General features: G+C 43.2%; 1 pseudogene; it reads left to right on the plus strand.

Moving 5' to 3' along the window:
• Positions 1–2538: 2538 nt before the first annotated feature.
• On the plus strand, positions 2539–4055 carry LOC111187513 (geranylgeranyl transferase type-2 subunit beta pseudogene; annotated as a pseudogene).
• Positions 4056–9894: the final 5839 nt, after the last annotated feature.

Raw genomic sequence — 9894 nt, forward strand, 5'->3', positions numbered from 1 at the left:
GGAAGGTGGCAATCTTTGGAAAGGGCAATTCCTAGCTGCATGAATGTCTATGTGGACTAGACCTACACTGTTCAGTAGCGTAGCCTCTGGCACCTGTGGCTACTGAGTATGTAAAATGTGCCCAGTATGAGTCAAGGACTGAATTTTTAATTTGATTTAGTTTTAGTATTTAAATTTAAAAACTGACAATTCAGTTACTAGAAAATTTTGAAGTCATTTTTAAACAACTTGGGCATGTGAAAATACTTTTCAATGGTAAATTTTATGAAATCTAAAAACCAGTCAAGTGTTTCTGATGAAAATTTAGCACCTGAACTGAGGTAGGTTTTAAGCATGAAATACACACTGGCTTTCTAAGGCTTAGTATGAAAAAGAGAACATAAAATGTCTCCATGATTTTTTTATATGGATTATATGTTGAAGTGATCATATGTTGGAAATAGTGAATTAAATAAAATATAATATTAAAATTAATTTTACCTGTTTTTTGTTTTTACATTTTTTTTAACATGGCTGCTAGAAAATAGGAAATTTCTTGGGCATTCACCCATTCGTTAATGCATCAAGAATGTATTTAGGGGCTTCCCTGGTGGCACAGTGGTTGAGAGTCTGCCTGCCGATGCAGGGGACACGGGTTCGTGCCCCAGTCCGGGAAGGTCCCACATGCCGCGGAGCGGCTAGGCCCATGAGCCATGGCCGCTGAGCCTGTGCGTCCGGAGCCTGTGCTCCACAATGGGAGAGGCCACAACAGTGAGAGGCCCACGTACCACAAAAAAAAAAAAAGAAAGTATTTACTAAGACAAGGTTGTCCACTCTCACCACTATTATTCAACACAGTTTTGGAAGTTTTAGCCACAGCAATCAGAGAAGAAAAAGAAATAAAAGGAATCCAAATCAGAAAAGAAGAAGTAAAGCTGTCACTGTTTGCAGATGACATGATACTATACATAGAGAATCCTAAAGATGCTACCAGAAAACTACTAGAGCCAATCAATGAGTTTGGTAAAGTAGCAGGATACAAAATTAATGCACAGAAATCTCTTGCATTCCTATACACTAATGATGAAAAATCTGAAAGAAAAATTAAGGAAACACTCCCATTTACCACTGCAACAAAAAGAATAAAATATCTAGGAATAAACCTACCTAAGGAGACAAAAGACCTGTATGCAGAAAACTATAAGATACTGATGAAAAAAATCAAAGATGACACAAACATATGGAGAGATATACCATGTTCTTGGATTGGAAGAATCAACATTGTGAAAATGACTATACTACCCAAAGCAATCTACAGATTCAATGCAATCCCTATCAAACTACCAATGGCACTTTTTACAGAGCTAGAACAAAAAATTTGTATGGAAACACAAAAGACCCCGCATAGCCAAAGCAATCTTAAGAAAGAAAAACAGAGCTGGAGGAATTGGGCTCCCTGACTTCAGACTATACTACAAAGCTACAGTAATAAGGACAGTATGGTACTGGCACAAAAACAGAAATATAGATCAATGGAACAGGATAGAAAGCCCAGAGATAAACCCACGCACATATGGTCACCTTATTTTTGATAAGGGAGGCAAGAATATACAATGAAGAAAAGACAGCCTCTTCAATAAGTGGTGCTGGGAAAACTGGACAGCTACATGTAAAAGAATGAAATTAGAACACTCTCTAACACCATACACAAAAATAAACTCAAAATGGATTAAAGACCTAAATGTAAGTCCAGACACTATAAAACTCTTAGAGGAAACCATAGGCAGAACACTCTATGACATAAATCACAGCAAGATCCTTTTTGACCCACCTCCTAGAGAAATGGAAATAAAAACAAAAATAAACAAATGGGACCTAATGAAACTTCAAAGCTTTTGCACAGCAAAGGAAACCATAAACAAGACGAAAAGACAACCCTCAGAATAAGAGAAAATATTTGCAAATGAAGCAGCTGACAAAGGATTAACCTCCAAAATTTACAAGCAACTCATGCAGCTCAATATCAAAAAAACAAACAACCCAATCCAAAAATGGGTAAAAGACCTAAATAGACATTTCTCCAAAGAAGATATACAGATTGCCAACAAACACATGAAAGGATGCTCAACATCACTAATCATTAGAGAAATGAAAATCATTAGAGAAATGAAACTACAATGAGGTAACACCTCACACCAGTCAGAATGGCCATCATCAAAAAATCTACAAACAATAAATATTGGAGAGGCTGTGGAGAAAAGGGAACCCTTTTGCACTGCTGGTGGGAATGTAAATTGATACAGCCACTATGGAGAACAGTATGGAGGTTCCTTTAAAAACTAAAAATAGGGCTTCCCTGGTGGTGCAGTGGTTGAGAGTCCACCTGCCGATGCAGGGGACACGGGTTCGTGCCCCAGTCCGGGAAGATCCCACATGTTGCGGAGCGGCTGGGCCCGTGAGCCATGGCCGTTGAGCCTGCGCGTCCGGAGCCTGTGCTCCGCAACGGGAGAGGCCACAACAGTGAGAGGCCAACATACCGCAAAAAAGAAAACCCAAAAAACTAAAAGTAGAAGTACCATACGTCCCAGCAATCCCACTACTGGACATATACCCTGAGAAAACCATAATTCAGAAAGAGTCATGCACCACAATGTTCATTGCAGGTCTGTTTACAATAGCCAGGACATGGAACCAACCTAAGTGTCCATCAACAGATGAATGGATAAAGAAGATGTGACACATATATACAATGGAATATTACTCAGCCATAAAAGAAATGAAATTGAATTATTTGTAGTGAGGTGGATGGACCTAGAGACTGTCATACAGAATGAAGTAAATCAGAAAGAGAAAAATAGCTCTTTTCACTCTCAGACATGGGCACACCACAGAAGGATGTTATTATCAAGTCAGATGCACCCGACACCCTATTTTTAGTGCAGAAGCATCCAGATTATATAGCACCCTATGGCTCAAAGAAAGATGATTACGAATACTGTATATCTGAATATTTGAGAATGAGTGGCATCTATTGGGGTCTGACTGTAATGGATCTCATGGGACAGCCACACTGCATGAATAGAGAAGAAATTCTGACATTTATTAAGTCTTGTCAACACGAGTGTGGTGGAATAAGTGCTAGTATTGGACACGATCCTCATCTTTTGTACACTCTTAGTGCTGTCCAGATTCTTACTCTCTATGATAGTATTAATGTTATTGATGTAAATAAAGTTGTAGAATATATTCAGAGTCTACAGAAAGAAGATGGTTCTTTTGCTGGAGTTTTTGGGGAGAAATTGATACAAGATTCTCTTTTTGTGCGGTGGCAACTTTGGCTCTATTGGGGAAGCTGGATGCTATTCATGTGGAAAAGGCAATCGAATTTGTTTTATCACGTATGAACTTTGATGGTGGATTTGGCTGCAGGCCAGGTTCTGAATCCCATGCTGGGCAGGATTCCTGGCTATTACTAGTCAGTTGCAGCGAGTAAATTCTGACTTACTTGGTTGGTGGCTTTGTGAATGACAGCTTCCATCAGGTGGACTCAACGGAAGGCCAGAGAAGTTACCAGGTGCGTGCTATTCTTGGCGGGCGTTGGCTTCCCTAAAGATAATTGGAAGGCTTCATTGGATTGACAGAGAGAAACTGCCCAGTTTCATTTTAGCATGTCAAGATGAAGAAACGGGAGGATCTGCGGACAGGCCAGGAGATATGGTAGTTCCTTTTCATACTCTATTTGGAATTGCTGGATTGTCACTTTTGGGTGAAGAACAGATTAAACCTGTTAGCCCTGTGTTTTGCATGCCTGATGCCTGAGTGAATGTTCGGCCTGAGCTAGTGAGCTAGATTACACCCCTTGACGCAAAAGTCATTTAGTGTAGTTTTACTGTTTTAACATTTCAGTATTTGAAGCGCTTAACAAACTTCATGACTGCCATGTTAATATTTTGTACATGAATTATGTTGATTTTAATAAATTATATAATTATACATATTGTGAATTAAAGACCTTTATTGTATCTCAGCTTTCTGTTTTCTTCTGGAATGCTGTTATTCTGAGTGTAATATTTTGTTTATACTTCAGTGTATTTGTTATCTTATTTGTCCCCATAACAGCAAACTGAGTTGAACTCTATTTAGCTGATGAAGTCTTGTGTTCTGACTTTCCCATGTACTCCCTTGATATGTTATATATAACTATAGTTAATATAAATTGATTTTTGTCAGTGAGAATGTTAACTGATAAAGAATTGATCAACCCCATAGGAATTAAAAGATGAAAAAAAAAGGAAAGAGAAAAATAAATACCGTATGCTAACACATATATATGGAATCTAAAAAAAAAAAAAGGTTCTGAAGAACCTAGGGGCAGGACAGGAATAAAGACGCAGACGTAGAGAACGGACTTGAGGACACGGGGAGGGGGGAAGGGTAAGCTGGGACGAAGTGAGAGAGTGGCATGGACATATATACACTACCAAACATAAAATAGCTAGCTAGTGGGAAGCAGCTGCATAGCACAGGGAGATCAGCTCCGTGCTTTGCGACCACCTAGAGGGGTGGGATGGGGAGGGTGGGAGGGAGACGCAAGAGGGAGGAGATATGGCGATATATGTATATGTTTAGCTGATTCACTTTGTTATAAAGCAGAAGATAACACACCATTGTAAAGCAATTATACTCCAATCAAGATGCTAAAAAAAAAAAAAGGAATGTATTGAGCATCTATTATGTGCTAAGTCAAAGTAAGCATAACAGCTACAGCAACAGAAAAGAGCACCTTATAAATTTGCTGCGTGTTGGATAGAAAAACATACGTATATACATGTCATCCCATTGAAATGTAACACTCCTTAAGACAAATCCTAAATTCACTATTGTTGTTTCCTAGCTCTGTGAGCTTAACTCCCAGCTCATTAATTTAGTTTTTTTGTTTTCTAATATACATGTTAAAGGCTCTGATTTTCCCCATAACCGCTTCTTTAGCTGCGTTCCAAGAGTTATATGTTGAATTTTCATAACTACTAGTTTTAAATGTTTTATAATTTCCATTGAATTTTCTCTTTAAATTAGGACATATTTAGAACTGTGCCATTTAGTTTCAATATACATGGGAGAAGTGGTTTGGCTATCTTTTTATTGGTGATTTCTACTAATCACTAATCCTGCATTGCTTTCAGAGAACATGGGCCTTTATGATATTGAATCGTTAAATTTGTTGAGACTTCCTTTGTGGCCTGTAGCGTGATCAAGTTGTGACAATGTTCCATCTGTGCTTGGAAAAAATGTGTGTCATCTATTTGACAAGTGCAGGAGCCTAAATGTTACCCCCTAGAGTTAGTCTGTTTTAAATGTTTGTTTGTTTTTTTCAAATTTGGAGGGCCTTAATTTCGGGTCTGCTTTATCTGTTCAGTTTCTGAGAGATATGCTTTAAAACCTCCTGCTGTGATTATAGATTTGTCAATTTTCCCATGTAAATCCATCAATTTTAGCTTTGTAATTTTAAGATTATACTATTAAATAGGTATGATTTCATGATTTTTATATCTTTTTGGTGTATTTGTTTCTTCATTTACATGAAAAATTTCCACCTTCAATTCTCTCAGGTTTGATACTAATATTACAAGAGAAGCCTTCCTTTTGTTAATATTTACATGCTATACCTTTTTCTAGTTATTTTCCTCCTATTGATATCTCTATGCTGGAGGCTTATCTCCTTTAAATGGACATTGTGATAGTCTGTGATTTTGTTTTTTTCAATCTGAGCGTCTCTTTAATCTGTTTACTTATATTATGATTACTAAAATACTTGGATTCATTTCTAGCATCTATTTTGTGGCGGTTTTCTTATTTACTATAATTTCTTTTGACTTTTCTTTCTCTTTTCCTATCATGCTGGATATTCTTGCTTTGCCTTTCAGATTCAATGTCCACCCAACTCTTGTGCCCTAGGGACTAACCTCCGTGGATTACCAACGTAGCCCACTTCCTTTCGGCTTTTGGCTGCATCGAGCCAATGGAAACCCCAGCAGGTACTGGAGGACAAGTGGAGAGGAAAGTCGGGCCATCGGTTCCACCAGCTCCCTCTCTGCAGGTCTGCGTTCCTCTGATGGAGAGAGCAGCTCATGTCGGTGGCCCTCTGGCAGGCACAGGTCCTGCTGGGTACAAATCACTCCTTTCCTTGGCCCCTTCAGGTCTGGGAGAGCTAAAACTCCCCATCATTGTAACAGAGTAGTTCACATTGCTTTTTAGTCTCTCACTACCCTTTGTAAATAAAAAGCGTTTTAACAAACTCTTTTCCAGGTACCCCTTTTGGGTATGCCATCTGTTTCTGGACAACCCCCTGACCCGCACACTACTTTCCATTGAATAGATCCCATTGTCTTAAATCTCTTTTGTGGAAGAGACTACTGGTCGGTCATACAAGTCCTACTCCATTAGGACTGGATGGTATAGAGTTTCTCTCGAACATGTTATTTTCATGATATTTTTCTCTGGGTGTAATAAACTTATGGAACAAAAAACCCTTAGACCACTTTATAGATGGATTAAGTAAAAATCAGTAATATTTAACTCCAATTTCTGGTGGCTATCGAGGTATACATCCAAACCCTTCTGTGACACAGTCCTAAGGGCCAACTCTCTGAGATATGCAGATAAGATGCAGGGAGGAATGGAGTGGAATTCATGATCTGTCACTCAATCAGCAAACACGTATTGAACATTTACGACATGAAAGGCCCCGCACTAGGGAAGGTATTGGGAAGGATGGCAAGGTGTCAGACGTTCAGGAAATAACTAAATGACCAGAACGCTTACACCTGTTGTCTCATTTCATCTTTCCACCAGGTAGAGATGATTGCTGCCTGATTGACAGATGAGGTAACCAAGCCTGGACGCAGCGACTTACCCAGGGTCTTAGAACCACCACGGGGCTGAGCCAGGCGTTTGCCCCAGTCTCAGTCCCAAGACCAGTGCATTTCACTGCGTCCAGAAATTGCTTTCAATCCTCCAAGTGCTTTACATCTGGGAGGAGAGGAGATATAAACAGATGAACAGTGAAATCGTAGTATAAGCCCAGCTATCATGAGTTGACGTGGGCTGGGAAGCTTTGTGCAGAAAGGGGACAGAGGAAGTCAGGGGGGTGGCCGTCCAGGCAGGATGAGGGGCACAAGCACGGACCCGGGCAGGTCTCAGTTCCGATGGGCCCGTCAGGGGCAAGTAGGACGCAGTGTCCACCTCCTCAGATGCTCTGGGTTTGGTTTCATCGTGTTCATGCTTTCTCTCCCCATTCCTTTTATCTGAAGCTGGGGTATGTGGAGATGTGAGGATGGGGTGTTCTTTGAAGTGAGCTCCCTTCTTGTCCCTTAGGCTGGATTTCCAGCAAGGCGGGAGGGAGAGGGCCGGAGTTAGGGAGAGATCTCTGTCCCAGCAGAGGTGTGATGAGCAGTGTGGAATCAGGGTGGAGCTTGGAGCCAGCATTTCTAGAATGCTCACCGTGGGCTAGCTCCGGGTGGGCAGAGAAGAGGTAGGGAGCAGGGTGGCTGGTGGACTTTTGGAGTAGGAGAGCTAGAGGGCCAGGGAGGAGCCTTGGCTGGCAGGGTGGTGGGCCCCCCCCCGAGCCATCACTCCCTGCCCCTACCTCACAGGGTCCCAGGAAGGGAACCGCCAGGAAGCCCTGGGCTGTCATCCAGCCCCAAGCATGGCAAAAGGCAACTCCAGTAAGTAGGGCACTGCGGTGACCACACCAGACGGGGGGATCAGGACAGCTCAGCTCAGTTCCCTTTTCCTCCCGGTGGTCACACCCTCACAGGTCAAATCACATCACCACCTCAGCCCTGGAATTCCCGCCAGGAGGGGAGGTGGTGCACTCCTGACTAAGCTCCCGCCTGCAAGGCAATCACATGCCTGCAGACCACAGGGAAGGGCCTTTGGTGGCACCTACTTCCTCTTCTTTCTCTGGACAGCATGGGGGGTGGGGATTGTGAGCGGTGAGGTGAGGAGAGGATGCCAGCCGAGGAAGCCCGTGTGTCAGATGCAGATTTGCTTGTAAGTTTCCAGCTCCATGCAAAACACGCATGTCCCAAAGTAACACACCGTAAGCGGAGAAAATTTTTAAAAAGGGAAGACAGTTTCATTCAAAACTTGCTACCCAGATACTGAAAACATTTTGGTGAATATCTCTGGAAAGTTTGTTGTCCTTTTCACAATAAGTATTTTCCCAAATGTCTATGGGTAAAGTACAGTACTCACATATTTATCTAAATATAAAAATATAAGAACGGAACTCTATTACACATTCTGCTTTGTAATCCATTTTTTCCCTCGCTCAATAATATATGATGAACATCTTCCATGTCATTAAATATTATTTTACAATGTATTTAATTGTTGCACATCTCTTTTTTTTTTTTTTTTTTTTTTTTGGCTGCGCGGCATGTGGGACCTTAGCTCTCCCATCGGGTATCGAACCCGTGTCCTCTGCATTGGAAGCGTGGAGTCTTAACCACTAGACCACCAGGAAAGTCCCATACCCTCTAAATTCCTGTTGACCACTTGCCCTCTGTCTCACCCCCCTCAGTTTTCACTCTGCATCACTGGTCCTAAGGGACAAAGGAAGAGAGATGAGAACCACTCCCCTCTGGGCCTCACAGAAGCTCTGGAAGAAGCTGGCTGCCCCGGATCCAGGGAGAAGAAAGGAAGTATCAGGAGACTAAGAAGCTGGCTTTCTCCCTCAGCCTTGAGAGCCTAGCCTCGGGGGAGGGGGAGTGTGAGGTACAGACAGTGCTTAACGCAAAACCCAACAAAAGGGTAAGAGTGGCGGGACCCGGACCAGAGATCCCCCCGGCAGGGCTCTCATTTGGAAGGAAGGCCGGCAACCAGCACAGAGTTGAATCTACTGATTCCTAGGTGTGACTGACGAATTCACATTCCCTAAATGGTCCCCAAAGGACATTGCTTTCGAAAAGGGCTGTTGTCACACCAAAGAATCCCTAACTGCTTGAGTTTTCGGAAATGTAAGCTAATATATCTGGTCACTGCATCTTCCTGAGCTAACCCAGTGTTCCAAAACTTCCTGTTCCGTCACAGCAACATACGGGCTGAAGGTAGAGACACACAAAGCACCTCAAAGAAAACGAAGATGAGAAAAATGCATTTTCTTCAAAGAGCTCGTTGTCTAGTGTGGGTTCAGGAGAAACGCAAGAGGACCAGGGGCAGCACAAGGCAAGGGACAGGCACGGCCTCTGAGCCAGACTGTGGAGGTGGAGCGGGTGCAGCCCTAGGCCACCGCTTGCCAGTGCAAGTAACCCTGTGCGAGGTTACCAGCCCCGCTGAGCCTCAGGCGACAGAAATAGAGCCTGGCCCTGGGCGAGTGGGAGGTTTAAAGGATGAAGGCACACCAGCCCTTGCAGGACGTGTGGGCTGACCAGAAAGAAGCCATCAGACCGAGGTCAGAGGCCAGGAAACACTTGGAAGAGGGAGGCCCTGGCGTTTGGAGAGTTTCCACTGACACAGATGGTGAGGGTAAGATTTCAGAGAGACAGGGCTTGGAGGGCGAGCTGCACAGAGGACAGTCAGGGGAGAGACCAGAACGTTCACGCCACGCTGTGTGTCCGGATGAGGCATGAGAAGGAGTTAAGTCAGGAAATCAGGGCCTAAAGTGCTGTCCTGGAGAGCTGTGCCCAGTGTGGAGGTGAGGACACGCCAAAGGCTTTGAGCAAAGTATACCATATGCAGACCGTGACAGTAGGCGTCACCGGGCAGATGGGTGGGAGGGGAAGGGGGATGGATGTGAGGTCCCAGGAGGCCCTGGTGGAAACCCAGGGCATTGATGGGGGTGGGGCTCAGCGGGATATGGAGGGGATAATGGAGGGGGGCTGGCCCCCTTTAGGATATGTGACCTTCTCTGAG

This window comes from Delphinapterus leucas, chromosome 13, assembly GCF_059928025.1.
Source record: "Delphinapterus leucas isolate spDelLeu-1000000601 "Yukka" chromosome 13, BTC_Dleu_Yukka2, whole genome shotgun sequence".
In the NCBI taxonomy this organism is placed as follows: domain Eukaryota; kingdom Metazoa; phylum Chordata; class Mammalia; order Artiodactyla; family Monodontidae; genus Delphinapterus; species Delphinapterus leucas.